The 15,263-nt window shown below is 36.7% G+C and overlaps 1 protein-coding gene across 3 annotated transcripts in view; it reads right to left on the bottom strand.

The window, feature by feature from the left end:
• CDKL5 (cyclin dependent kinase like 5) overlaps window positions 1–15,263 on the bottom strand; it is a 128,510-nt gene that overhangs the window by 105,706 nt on the left and 7,541 nt on the right. For all 3 annotated transcript variants that reach the window (XM_056485227.1, XM_056485217.1, XM_056485246.1), the window contains exon 2: window positions 5,748–5,853. The gene's annotated coding sequence lies outside the window, so the exon portion shown is untranslated. The remainder of the gene's footprint in view (window positions 1–5,747; window positions 5,854–15,263) is intronic.

Genomic DNA, 15,263 nt, shown 5'->3' with positions numbered 1-15,263 from the left:
ATTCTGGAATTACCTTTGTGTCTCTGTGAAAAGGGAAATGCTACTCAACCATTTAAAGAATGGTATTTGCAACCAGCATCCTCAGCTGTTAAATATTGCTTAAATATAGATCAGGGAACCTGTTTAGCAGCGTAGTTAAATTTAAACTTGAAATGTAAGCCTTGGAAAAAAGAAAAAGATATTTGATCATCTACACCAGTTAACTACAGGGAATACTGTTTTTCATTAATCCAGATTTCAGCAAAATCCTGAGTTATATTTGTATCTCAACCTGACCTGCACTGATATCTCTCTTAGTTCCTATCTCAGGGGGCCACTTCAACTTGATAGGCAAATCAGTTTGCATCAGAGCACACATGGAAACTGGCACTAAGGCTGCATTCCATTCTAGTATTAGTTTTTATAGAAAAATCTTCAGCACTCATATTTTTCTCTACACACTTTATCCTGAAAAAAATCCAAATAATCACCTATCTTCTTCAAACTAACTACAAATTGTATGGGGCATGATGTATACCTTAAAAACCCAGCACACAATAATGAACAATCACCTCAGTGACTACTGTAACTATTAATTATATAGATCAAACTGTAAACTTCACAGAGAAGACCATAAGATCTTGTTAAATTGGATAGCATTCATTTTAAGAAAGCAAATCAAAGTTAAAAGGTTTACGTTTCTACCACACGTGCTGAGCTTTTCTATACAGAGCAATTGCAATTTACTTTATGATGGATATAATATTATTCCCCACAGCAACCCTAGCACAGCCTCTCAAGTCTAATTCATTGCTTCTATATATAGTAAGTATTTTTACTGTATTAAATCCCCTTCCATATGATTCAGTTCCATATACCTTTAAACTCTACTTTAGGAGTAAACAGCCGAGTATTGCATGAATAAATGGACATCTAAGCACATTAAACCAATGCTGCAGTCAGATTAATACTAATTACTTCTTTCTGTACCAACAGCAACAACTGATCAACAGACCATTGGACTACCCCACACTTATAATGATCACCTTAAATACATGTAGTTTGGTAGAAACAGCCATTATGCCTTGCATGCCAGCCTCAGTAATTACAAGCAAATTTCAAAAACAGCATAATCCAAGAGTTCTTGGACCAATTGCTATAGCAATAGGAGGAGGTAACAAAAAAAAAAGTTCAACTGGGTGTAAAGAATTTTTCTTATGTTCCCTTCATGCTACTTGGCTTGTGTGCAGTTCAGAGGTACAGGAGAAATGGCCAAGAAAGTCAACTGGCAAAAAAATGCTCATTGAGAAACCCCACAATTCCCAATGGCTATAAAGTCCTGTGATAAAAATCAAGACACTGGCAGAAGGCCACAGAGGTTTCCTAGTTACTTGGACAAGCTCCACCAGCACCTGCAAAGTAAGGACACTCCACAAGCTCAAATAGGAGCAATCAAGAGTTCACAAAGTTCACACTTTCAGAATAACACTGGGGCTACTGTGCTCCCTCCCCCTGCAGTTTTACCAACAGCAGAATGGTACTGGCAAGACAGGAAAAATCCTGATAGCTTGAGATTAATGGGGGTTCCCAAACTCCCCTGTTCTTCTAAGCTCATAAATTGGGAAAAGGTATATTATTTATTCAGTGTGCTTCACAACCCACCTGATCACCATGGCAATCTCCCAAAAAATAACATGGCTTGTTCATGACTAGAATCTTTAGCAACTCACATGTCTGAGATGAAAAACCAGCACAAAGAGTTTGCTGTGATGGACTCTCATTCACTTTCACCATCATGATCAAATCAGTAAGATTCTGATGTTCTTCTTTTCATTTTGTTAATTCAGAAGATTAACCCACAGAAATGGAAAATAAGCAGAATATTACCAATGAATTAGAGAGGAACTGCTTAAGAGATAATTAATCAACTGAAGGCTGAACAATGCATTCATGAGGCTGAAAAGGATACGGTACTGTGATCAGATTAGGAACTGCTGAGCAACACTGCTTGTAACTGCACCAGCAACATCTGTGAACTTCACTCAAGGCTGGGGAGGAAAAATACTCTAAATTCTCCTCAGTTATCCAAAGCACTTGCAGAATCCAAGCAAAATTAGCAGGGCTCATCTCAAGCTGTAGAACAGAAATTTTCTTTTCCTTCAAATTTGAAAATCAAATGAAGTACAGCAACCAGTTCAGTGATGTATAGATGCAGATTACTTTTCAAAGTTATTTGAAGAGAGTTATGGGATTTTGTGAAGTATTTACATACACAAACATTTTGAACTTTCACTTTTAAAAATACCTTTACTTAGTGAAGATCCAAAACATATTAATGATAATTTTTTTAAATTGCTTTAAGAATCAAAATAGTCAAAGTTTTTGAATTAAAAACCTGAGAGGCAGTATGAATTGCAACTGCACAAGCCCTCAGCTGGAGATGCTGAAACAGCAGCTCCAGGAATGCTCAAGTGTTCAGGTGGTGTCATGAGTCAGCAGGTACTGCCACTTGCCAATACCCTACACTGGGTGCCAAGGACTTCAGGCAGGGATCTTCCCAGTGTTTAAGTGTCTGACACGAGGCTGTGAAGAAGACAAACCCAGATTCTTCTTGCAGGTGTCCCTGAAAGGACAAGCAGAAGAGGGCATGAACTGCCACAAAGGAATATCTGTGGTGGTGAGGAGGGCTCTGAACTGCAGCAAGCTGCAAAGTCTCATGTCAGAGATATTCAAAACATGATTAGAATATGGTCCTTGGACCATCTGCTCAGTGTGGCCCTGCTGGAGAGGGGGTTTGGCTTTCCAGAGGTGTCTTCCAGCCTCAGCTACTCCGTGATTCTTTAACACCTTTGGAATTATCTCAAACTATAGTGATGTGTCTGAGGGTATTTATTACACAACAACAGCATAACTGCCCAAATTCAAAAGAGTGCAAAATTTTATTATTGCTTGTTCTATAGTGTCCATGTTTAATGTCTACATTTTAATTTGCCACAATCTTCTTTAGCCCTGAGATATTCCTTCACTCCTGCCCCACTTCAAGGCACTTTTCTAAACACTATATTTTCCATACATAATCCCTTCAAATTTGCCTAATTAAAGTTGCAGAGTTCTTAAACTTTGTATTGCTAATCTTGGCTCAGATGCCTGTTTTGCAAAATATGAATTGCGTGTTCCCTCTTTCAATGCAACATGAAGTGTTTCCTGAATTTTCAGATGTCTTTATAGCTTTCTAATAAAAACATTTTAAAATAAAAAGAATGTAAATTTGCTTCTTTATTCTCCTCACTTGCTACGTTAAATTAACCAATTTGCCATGTCATGTAGCAGTTACTTTAGCAAACAGAAATACAAAAATATCTGAGAATTTAAGGGATAGTTCAGCAATTGAACTTTTGCAACATTTTTCCATCACCAAAAACACTATTAATACTAAAAGAATAGGCTATTCACTTAAATTCTCTATCAGAGGCCCCAGGAATTAAATTATTTTACCAGTCTAGCTTTCTTTATTGGAAAAAGCAATATAAGCTGTGTCATCATCCTTTGGGATAATGAAATGAAACTGAGACACAAGTTAACTCCCCTTGAGGTTGCATACAGCCTGAAATTACTCCTCAAGATATTCCAGGTAACCTGTGTTTGCCTCACCAGTGGATTACTCCTCATTTTGTGGTTTCTTTTGTATAGAAAATTATTTATTAGCTGTTTATCCTCTACTTAGTATTACAAAAATACTGTCAATACTTGAAAAATACTTGAAAAATACTTGAAAAATACTTTTAAAAGCCAGGACAGAACACTCTATAATTAGGAGAATACAGTGATACAATGCAACAAAATCTCAGACCCACAAGCAGGAAAATCATCACACTTAGAACTGAACATAAAAATGCATCACTGATTCAGGTTCTCCGTAGGATTTTAGTCTTAATGTGCTGTGGAGAGGCAGAATGGATGGGAAAAAGTTTGCCACTTAGAACACCAAAGAAGAGAAAAGGTTTCAGTGAGAAGTTACTGAAAAAGACTAGACTATGTATTTCCATTCCCACAGGAACAACGGGTTTTAGCCTTCTCATTGCTTGCTTAACTCTAACCATACTTATGATTTCTCTGTATATACAAATATACTAAGCAATAGTGGTTTAAATTAGAAAGGATAGTCTCCTGTAATCAAGGAGGAAAGACAGGATTCTGTTATCTCTCCTACCCACCACACTGGTAAGATGAGACTCCAGGGAAAAGTCTTTGCTTACAAGGTCCCTTCCAATATCCCGCTCCCCTTTCAGCATACAGGGACAGTCAGCCCTGGCACAGTAAAAAACACAGCCCTAAGAAAATTATTTTAAGTTTTTCAACTATATTTCAAAACTGATGCCTGCACTACTTACCTTTTACAGTTAGCCTGACAAGGTAAAATTCAAAGGCTACCTAATTACATCCACATAATAAAGAACTGCTCAACTGCTTTTCCTCACAGACAGACACTTGGGGAGGAAGAAGCCCTAGTACAAGCATGTCCATTTGTAGGTATCGTGCCTATTATAATACTTAATATTACATAAAATAAAACTGTTTCATCAAATATTTCATCAAATAAAAACATGTTTCTTTAAAAGAAGGGTGGGGGCTACAGATCTTCAGCAGCTCCTTGTTTCTTTAAACCAAAAGTAAATCATTAACACTAGTAAGACCTGCAGACCATAGGTATTTCAAATATTTGTCACTCTACTGACATAGTAAGAGTCTATATGAAGTACTGATATCTGCCTAAAAAATTGAGCTTTACTAAGATCCAATCTTTCAAGAACAGTAAAAAAGTTACACTTGACTGACCACAAGTCTACCAAATCCAGCATGTGGTTTCTGTCAACAGCCAGGAAGTAATAATGAGTAGAGTATAAGATTGCTACAAGCAGGAAAGGACAACCCTTAATATTCTCCCAAAGACTCCCCCTATACAGACAGAGCCCCTAAACATAGTACTGATTTCATGTCTTCGAATGAGAATCACTTTCTCAGATCTAGATTTCAGTACAGCCCTGTTTTGTTCATTTTGACAAAACCATGTTTATTTAACAAAATACCTGAGAAACTAAAAGGAGCATAACACCATGTCATGTTGACAACAAGACAGTTGTAACAAGAAGAGTAATTTAATACAAGAATAATTTACCAAATACAGATTTGCAACTAAAACCTAGTTTAGCTCAAACTTGATGTTATCATCCTTATACACCTATTTCTGGATGGATCATAAACTGGTCCGTGGCAGACTAAGGCAGTTCATTACATTAGCTACTCAAGGTCTTAAAACCTATTAGCCTTACTTAGCAGTAAAAAGAATATCACTCTACAGAACAGAACAAGCTAAAAAAGCAAACTGCCTTAGCTAACCAAAAAGTCACAACAGTTAATTGAAAATGACTGAGCAATAAATCAGCCATATGTTCAAAATATATTTTTTTCTAAAAATGTCACATTCATTACTGAAAGGCCACAAATCATGTACCTTATTTGAAGAACCTAAAGTGGGTACTTGTCAACAGAAAAGGTTAGGATGCCAGAGAAACTAATTCAAGGCTAAAGGATTTTTCACCCACAATAGCCCACATGAAGGGCAGAACAATTAAAGCATTCCATTCTACCATGTCTTCAGACTGCTTTCACTGAATACTGAAAACACCGCTAAGTGGTACCTATCCGAAAGAATACAGGAACCCAGAAATTACAAATATTATTAAGTTATAGCTGTAGTCTCAACTTACCCGTGTTCCAATGAGTTCATCTAGTCAGGAGTGATTATCCTCATTTTACCAGAGTGCTGTTAAAGTGTAGCAATCCAGCTATAAGGACAAATTTGACCTGTGGGAGCTGAGGAGGGTAGGAAGAAAAGGGAAAATAGTCTGCTTAGTGCATTTATATTCAATATAATTTATATTCAATATTCAATATTTATATTCATTTGCATATTTACACAAAGTGAGTTTGCCCATCATTCAAAACTGGGAGGAGCTGTTGACTTCTGAAGGCAGAGAAGCACTGCAGAGAGACCTGCACAAATCAGAGGGCTGGGCAGCCACCAACCCCATGAAGTTCAACATGGGCAAGCGCCAGGTTCTGCACCTGGGATGGGGCAATCCTGTGCTGGGGAGATTTAGACTAGAGATCAGGAAGAGGGTGAGTGAGCACTGGAACAGCTCCCCAGGGAAGTGCTCACAGCACCAAGCCTGACAGAGCTTGGGAAGTGTTTGGACAATGCTCTCAGGTACACGGTGGGATTCTCAAGGTGTCCTGTGCAGGGTCAGGAGCTGGACTCTTGTGGGTCCCTTCCAATTCAGGATATTTTATGATTCTAATAATTCCCTTACTTCCTTTCAATTGCTTCAAAAATGTGCAGCTTTTAATGCTGTGAAATTCTCATTTAGATTTACTAGCAGAAACAGAACATCCACTATCTGCTTATGCCTTCAAATAATTAATTTGCCTTTTTCTTTTTTCTTCAGATTTGCAACATTGAAAAAAACCTACTACCTTTTGACATTAGTCTTTTGAAATACACTACCGTAAAACTGATCTGATAGCTATTAAGTGTAATTTTATCAGTTTAAATTGAACTAGAATGGAAATTGAATAGGGTGTTTTCAGTAGTTTAAGAAGTGCAGATTACTTGATTCATTAATCTCAACACTCATTAAGGGTTACAATTAAATTGTTTTAATATGGAAGTCTTCCTGAGAAGGAAAAGACATTTATTTCTGGCTTGAAAGCATTTCTTTACCTGATAAAAAAGCATCGAGCAATACAGAACTATCACTCTCAGTATTTTCTGATCTCCTTCAATTTATTTCCATTGATTAGCATACAAAAATGATTAACAACAGAGTTCTACACTCACCACCAAATACAATGCCTCGTAAAAAGAACTGATCCTAAATAATATACTCTCTATCACATCTTGTATCTGCCATAAATATGCAGCATGAACAAGTATTATACAGACCCAGTTGTAGAAAACATAGATAAAAGACTAGCATTGAAGACACTGTCACATGATCCTCTGCTGTAAAATAAACCCTAGAGGCAGTAAAAATGAATTTTCATTCTCAGGCAAGTAGTAGAAAGCACAATTTCATATGTGTATGATTTCCACTTATGACATATGCCTTTACAAAAATCAATAAGCTTTAAAACCTGCTGATGCTAACCTCATTAATTCCACCATATATTAAGATGTTAGCTACTAGGAAGTGCAGAACAGTAGAGCTTCCATTTGTAGAAGATGACTAACAAAGTAGAACTTCCTACACCTCCACGCACCAGCAGAGCCTAGCAAATAGTGTCAATTTTACATATGGGTATCAGTCTTCTAGAGGTGAATGGTTTCTTGCATGTTCCCTTCTTTCAGAGTACCTGATCAATGCATCATTGTCTTATCTGAAACAAGAATTTGAGCATCAGCTTTAAGTCAGTTAATTTGGGATAGACACCTTGCATTACTCTCTGTTTTCTGGGATATTAGATAGGAAATAAGACTTAAGGGAATAGCTTATCCATAATGTGACAGTAATAAAATGAAATACTAAACTAGAACTATCACAGACATACCTTTCAAAAATACTAAGGCTGAAGTTTTTTTTATTCTTGTGACTGTGTATTGCAAATATCTAAGGGTAATTATTAGAACATCAGCTAGAATAAAAGACAATTAGCTAATTACTTTAATTTCTTTTTTTCTTTTGTTCAATTGATAAGACATAGTTCAGCATAATTTTCAAAGGATGTTTTCTTAACACTTCAACTGAAGAGCTTCAAAACCCTATTTGAGGAGTAAAAGGCAGAGAAAGAAAAAACCAAAAAGTTTAAAACCCCACATAACACACAGAAGATTTCTCTTAAGATCATCTTATATTTATAACCCATATGCACAATATTTCTCTGTCATACAAGGGGATTATTTATAAGAATATAAAGCTGTTTAAGGAAAAAATTAAGAGGTAGGTTTCACTTCAGGTTTGCACACGGCTTGAGACTTCAGAGAAACAGAAATAGACTGAATTGAGTTTACACTTTTTTTCCTCTAGTGAAAATGGACATAAATGAAGTGCAGATTGAGACTTTTTTTCTATTTTTACTTGATACAGCTCACTACTGGCATCTAAACATGAAGTTCTTAAATGGTAAAAAAAAAAAGAAAACCACAGAAGTGTAGATCTTGATATTTCACCAGGATTTTTTCCCAAGCACATTTTTTTCCCTCCTTTCTCTAATCTCCTGCAACATTTGCAGAACTTCCCCCCAAAAATTTCAGAACTGTAGAAGCCTATCAAACAGAATAACCCACACTGGAAAACCCAAGAACTACAGAGATTAGGCTATCTGCAAAACAGAGAGGAAGAGCAGATCTCATTAAAGGTGTATTTCCCACTGTTGAAAAAGCAAGTTAGCCTACTGTTTCTGCATTACAGTATTTTAAAATGTGTTTATAGACCTACTACAGCAACACACTTCCCCCTCCTCCTCCACTCTTACAAGCAATGCTTCAATGCTTCCCCTCTTGGTACACTTCCACATCCCATCACCTCATTCATCAATTATTGCTTTGCTTTTATTTTCTTTATTTTTACATAAGTACAACTGAACTCCAAAGCTAGAAATGCAAAGTTCATGTAATTATAACTTAATTACTACCAGGCCTTTAGTCTTCAAGAGAAAAATATTATTGAAATCATAGTGAGGCTTTGTCCCAATAAGAAGAACAAATGCATTATGCAGTTGAACAGCTTTAATTTCTTTAATACAAATGGACAAAACAGTGAAGGATATTATTGCAACTTCAGGGAGAAATTACAATTATCACTGAATAAAAGAACTCAGCATACCTCAGTATTCTATCTTAAAAGCAGTATATAACCTAGGGAGACCTTTCAGGTTTGGTTTCTATTCAGCATTCTTAAATGCTGAACCAAGAACTCCACTAAGAAAAAGCAGAAAATTAAGGATTTCCAAACAATTTCCTGCGTACAGAGATAGGGTCAGGAACACTGAGGAGTGCTCAGAACATCCCATCTCATGTCACTGATAGAGCAGCACAATTTAAAACATCTTCTCAGTATAATTTTGCTGTGCTTCTCAGCACCAGCAGCAGCAAAACTCATTTCCACTTAACCTCTACCTTCAGGTACAAGCAGAATAAATGAAAACTATTGCTGTTCACAGCCTTCAGCTCTGATTCCATTAAGCTGTGCCTCTGCTGCAAGATATACTTACAATAGAGGGATAGTTAAAAGCATTACCAGATAATTGGGGAAAATCATATTGTTTATTTTGCAAAAGGACTACTTGATTATTATACTGTTTAACTAAAAGAATCATTACAAATAAGTGCAAAAAAAAAATACTGACCACTTTTTTTTTTTCACAGAACTGAATAAGCAACAGCATATGAACAGTGGGGAATAAAGGAATAAAGGTGCCACCCTGATCAGAGCCAAGCAACAAAGGTGAAAACTACACAGCAACTTCAGATACAGCCCAGAATGTTCAGTTTATACCAAGAGGCATAAGCACGCTGTGCAGATTTCTGTTTTCTCAAGGTTTGCTCCAGTTTGTATTTCTCCACCTTGTTTCACAAATGTTTTAAAGGAAAACATGCAAAGCAAGGCAATTAAATAAGATCATTCATGGAAAGTATATTTTCAGGTCATGCTCAGCACAACTTCCTATAAAGCACTTTTTTTTTTCCCCACTCTTTCCAATTTTAATATATTTTATTTACTCCTCTTAGTAACTTTGAACAATGAGTCAGCATAGTACACAATGCTTTATTACCTAAACTCCTTGAAGACACAGAGGGCAGTGTACTATATCCCACAATTCCAGCAGACTTTTAAACAAAAAGCTCAGACTACTTTGGACGTGTTTGGAAGCACGGACTCTCAAAAACGCTGATAGAAAAAATAAAGCTTTCGCCACAGAATAAATGCAGGTAAGTAACTCTTAATTACCCAACACTAAATCAGTTTCTCACTACCAAAGGACAAATTCCTGTTTTCATATAATTCTTCTGTTGTGAAAGGGAAGGGTCATAAGGATGGATGTTTAACAGTGTTCATAGGGTGTAATTCAGCTATGCTGGGTTTCACAGTATTTTAGGAGCATAGTAATGAACCAAAGTGAGCCTTAGTCAATGGTTGAACCCTAGAATTTACTCACCTGGAATTTAGTCAAGTTGCTACCTTGACTTATATTCTACCATTTTTTAGCACTCCAGTCACAGCTGTACCATAAATAGCTAACACTAGCACATGCACAGTTTTCTGTCCCCCCACTACTGGCATCTTAACTTGAAATCGATTTGGAAACTTATTTTATACGCTTCTCCTTCAGAAGCATTACATTTCTCTTAGGTACTGCAGTGCAATTATCAACCCCTGCTTCCTTTTTTTTTTTTTTTTTTTTATTAGTTTGAGTTGTTTCTCCTCGTCCTTAGGTTTTGGTTTTGTTTCTAATTAAATGGCAGTATTGTTTTCCTCAGATGGAATTATTAGAAAGAATCTTGAGTTATAATAAAAGTGATAAACACAACATCCATTACTCTATTCTGTATTGTTAGGGAACAACATTTAAAAAAGAATGTCTACTTGTCTTCATTTAATCAGAGAAAATGGAAGAAGACTTATCAAATTGAAGTATTTCAGTATGTATATATTCCAGATGACTGTCTTTAATACTATTTAAAAACACTTCTTCATGTTCCAGTAATCCATATACCTTTTGGACAATTTCTCTTCAGCTCATGTATTTTGAAGGGATGTTTGAAAAACAAGAACAACCAAGCAAACAAACAATAACAATCAGGAGAAAATAAGCTCTTAGCATGGTATTATTTGTTACTCACATATTCCATTAAGGCATTCTGTAATTTAAAATAATCTGATTTTTGTAACAAACAATTTGATCACTTCATTTATAATGAAACTTTAGAGCATTATTGCTAGTTTTTGTACATTTTTGTACTCATAAAGTCAATATTAAAGCACCTATCACAGGACATGATATAGCTCACAGATACTTAGGTGCTCAGCACCATTTACTGTTCTACCAATAGCCTACAGAACCCAAATGTGAGTGCACACTACACTGCAGTAACATCTTTGTGCTTTTGCTTGCAACAAAAGCATGGTTATCAAATGTTGAAAACTATCTCAGCTTTCATTATTTTCCTTCCAGATTCAAACTTCAGGTTAAAGCACACTATGATGCCACTTCTGCTGTGGTAGCATGCCAAAAATCTGTTCTATGTAACTACCAGGCATTTGCAGACATGAAGCAATTCACATCACGTTCAAAATTATTTCTGATTTACAGCAAAGAATTTCACCACCACAGTCAGCCATATGTAATTTAATCTGTCCTGCAGTTCCTCAATAAAATGGCAAAGTCTATTAGAGAATGAACAGGAAGCTAGGAAAAAATTTACCACACATTACACAAATATAATTGATCCTAAAGGTCCATTTTAATCTTCATCTATCATTGCACCTCAAATAAGATCCAATTATTTCAGCTTCACAGGTGGACTGGCTTTTCATCCCAAGATATGAATGAACCATGAAATGACCAAAAAAATGCAAATTAACATTACACAAATATATATGTTACATACCGAGCTGTCAAATCCCACACTTTAAACATCAAACTGAATCTGCAGCTCCCCAATTTAAATCTTTAGCACAACATATCCTCTCAAATATTAGTAACACAGCACAAGGACTACTATCCACACTGTAATGCCATACTTGGGCAGTATGGCATTGTACTGTGGTATAATGTTCACCTGGTGCTCCACCTCAAGCAGGAACACTCCAGGCCAGTGGGAGCCTTATTCACAGGGGCAACTTCTCACCAAAGTCTTGTGCCAGACCATTCTGGATTACATGGCCCAGAATAATGCACAGTCTTCCAGATTACCCAACACATGGCTCTCTCAAAGTCAGGGGTCCACAGCAGATGAAAAATCTGTAAATATGCTCTACAGAACATTCTCGCTTTCATCCCTGCTCCCATTTCACTACTGCAACCCAGCTTCCAGTATTTAATTGTCAGCATTGTATGCAAAACCAGCTTTAAGGGTAGGAAATATACTGTATTTTCCTTTCTAAATATTAGTTACATTCACAACAGGTGAAATAGAAGTGGTCAGGTCATTAATCTGTACAGCAAGAACAAATGTTCTTCTTCCAGAAGAACAAATGAGGCTGGGTGGCCTCATCATACAGTCCTTACATTTGAGATTCAACAGTGTAAAAAAACATTCTTATTTTCATGCATTACATTAATCCATTCATTACATTACTCTCATGCCCTACACCATCAACCTTGTATATTCCATACTAAAAATTACTCCACAAATTTTGGGATCAGAATGGTTTTGGATTGCTGAAAGTGCATGGGACTTGGAAATTTGGGCAATTTGGTGGGAACTGATATGTTGTAACTATTTCTGCACTTCATAAGTTACAGAGAGATTAAAAAAAAAAATTAAAATGTCAGAAAGTGAGCAAGAAAAATTCCAAAATACTTTGATAGTCACAAAGTGAAAGTTACAACTGTTATTTAAAAATTATTTTATGATCTGAGCTATTAAAAAGGTGTAATTTGCTAGTGTAAACTGTTCATTTATTTTTTCAATAACTGAACAATCTCTTCTCACTAGCATTGAAGCTTTATGTCAACTATTTCTTTAAGGAAAGCACACCTCCTCTCAGTTAATTTCTTTGAAGAGCAGCAAGATAACAAGATTGATCTGCCTTCCATTTTCATTGAAACAGCCAACAATAGCTCAAATGTTATTTTAAGTGACTATAACTGGAACAGTCAAACAAAAGGTCACCCATTTTACTGGTATGGAAAAATACAGGATAGGCCTCCAAGCCTCCCAGGGCTGTTCAGTAGTTTGTATGATCAAAGGCAAGCAGACTTTGACCTTAATAGAAGTATCTTCCTATCTCTCTTCATCCATACATATTATTTGCAATCCAATTTTAGTCACTGTATTTTACAGTGATTTATATAAACAAATGTGGTTTATCTCAGAAGGAGTAAAAAACCAAACAAACATCTCCAAGCATACAAACTAATAGTTTAAACAATCTTAAGTTTCAAATACATTAATTAAAAATATACATGGATTTTTTTTCTGTGAGTTACATCACATAATATTATTGAGTCAGCAGAAGCAACTGGAAAACAACTAGGTTAATAGATGGAAGGCCAGGCTTTTTTTTTTTTTTTCTCAGATATGTTGTTCACTCACAGAGCCTTAGGCAACTGAAACGTCAATGTGTATGGAATTTACTGAAACAGATTTAATGATCTCCAAATGACAGGAATAGCTATCTGCTTGGGAAAAGCAGAGTCATGGTTCACCTTCTGAAAATACTGTTTTGTTACTATTACTGCAGGCATCCCACACTGTCACCTTCATGGTGAAATCTGTTTTTATTTATACCAGTAGTAAAGTTTTTAAAGACAGTCAAGCAACACATTTGTTGTGCTGAAGCTACAGATTTCTTTAAATCCTAAGCTGAAAACATTTGAGCCCTCCAATCTTTTAAGAAATATTTCAGTTCTTTCAATTTGATTTGCTGTGCTACAGCACCTCTTTTCTCTCTAATCCCCCTTGTTTCTATATATGAGGTTCTGTGTTTGAAGTTCCTCCTGCCTGGCTGACAGCCATCTTCCTTCATCAAGTTCACATTTCTGTCACTGACTTTATAGGATATGCACAACCTCTTACTCACGTACATCAGATGATGTTTTCTATGCCTGCTATTCCTCCTTGCTCTTGATGATGGGTCCTCAACTCCCTTAAGACAGGAAACTCTTAAAAACCTAAGTTAGACCATCAAACAGGTCTCACACAGTAACTCTGGGTCCCATGACCATCCATGAGAATACGCTTGCTTCCCACCCAGAATAACATCCCCAAATTATCAACCCTGATATTGCACGTGCAGTAACCTACTGCAGCAGCATCATGACTCTCACTTTCCATCTGACCTTCCCTATGCACACTAGCCTAGCAAAAGGCAGCAAATGCCAGGGTGGTTATTACTTCAGGCCAGCCACAGTCACACAGACTGGGGTTCCCCATTTCTTGCCCAGTCTCTTCTCTGACCATCTGCCTGTTTCTGTCAGACCTGCACATGCATGCAACAGGGCTGGAGAACACGGACCCTCTGCCAAAGTCGACCAGGAATTGGGCAAGCAGTTCAGAAGTTACTGGCAGGGTGGGAGGACAGGCTAATGGACAGATGGATGGACAGATGGAACAACTGCATAAGCAACCTTCCCTCCAACTAAAATAAAACTTTGAAGTCCCACCTGTTCCACAAAGCATTTCATCTGCACTAGCCACTCCTTACTTCAAGGCTTTCTGTTTTAGACTAGGCTGTACTGCATAATGTAGAAGCTTTAGTCTGTAGACTTACCGGATCAACACATTACTGACTGTACATCACGATGTGCAGCCACAGAGCTCCATAAATAACTGCCTTTAAACACAAGCTGTACCAAACAAGATTTCACAGTTAAGGAGAAAAAGAATGGTTGCATAAAAACATTATAATGGCATGTCATTTGAAACATTCCTTGAAATAATAATGCCAGAAAGGAAAGAAAAAACAGAGCACGAGCTTTTGAGATGAGTTTTTTTTTTCAGATTGTCCATTTTTTTGAATTTTTTTTTCCTTTGGGGGGGGATCTGTTTTGTTTTTCAAGAAATACAAAAAGAAGTAGAGAAGTAAAAATAAAGACTACTACCAATTAAAGGATCTGCAAAGGCGTCTTGCATCTCAACAGCCTAAGATTGTGTGAAGGGATTGAGAAGAAGCTGTGCTAGATGAACAGATGGATCAGGAAAGTGTGAAGAGGTCCATAAGGTAGACTCAAGTTTTTAAAGCATGAAACTTCTGAAGCCAGCACAGATTCATTGTAGGTGTTTTCATAAAAGGATAAGTTAAGGTGAGGGGAGTTGAGGGTTTCTTTGGCTTTTGAAAAAAGCTTATAGATGTAGGTAGATAACAGCATACTACATGTACATATCTGGAGTGGTGGATTTGGGAATACTCCATCCTTGACCGACACACAAAGCAAGAAAGACTGGAAGCATTTTTGCAAAGGTTAAACAAACAACCTGATGGCAATATTGTGAATGTGGCAGATCAAGAGTAGAATCAAAAATAGAGGCAGATCAGAGCCAAGAGAAAAGGGGAGGAAAA

The sequence above is a fragment of the Oenanthe melanoleuca genome, chromosome 1 (genome assembly GCF_029582105.1).
Source record: "Oenanthe melanoleuca isolate GR-GAL-2019-014 chromosome 1, OMel1.0, whole genome shotgun sequence".
In the NCBI taxonomy this organism is placed as follows: domain Eukaryota; kingdom Metazoa; phylum Chordata; class Aves; order Passeriformes; family Muscicapidae; genus Oenanthe; species Oenanthe melanoleuca.
This window is presented reverse-complemented; position numbering and strand designations above follow the sequence as displayed.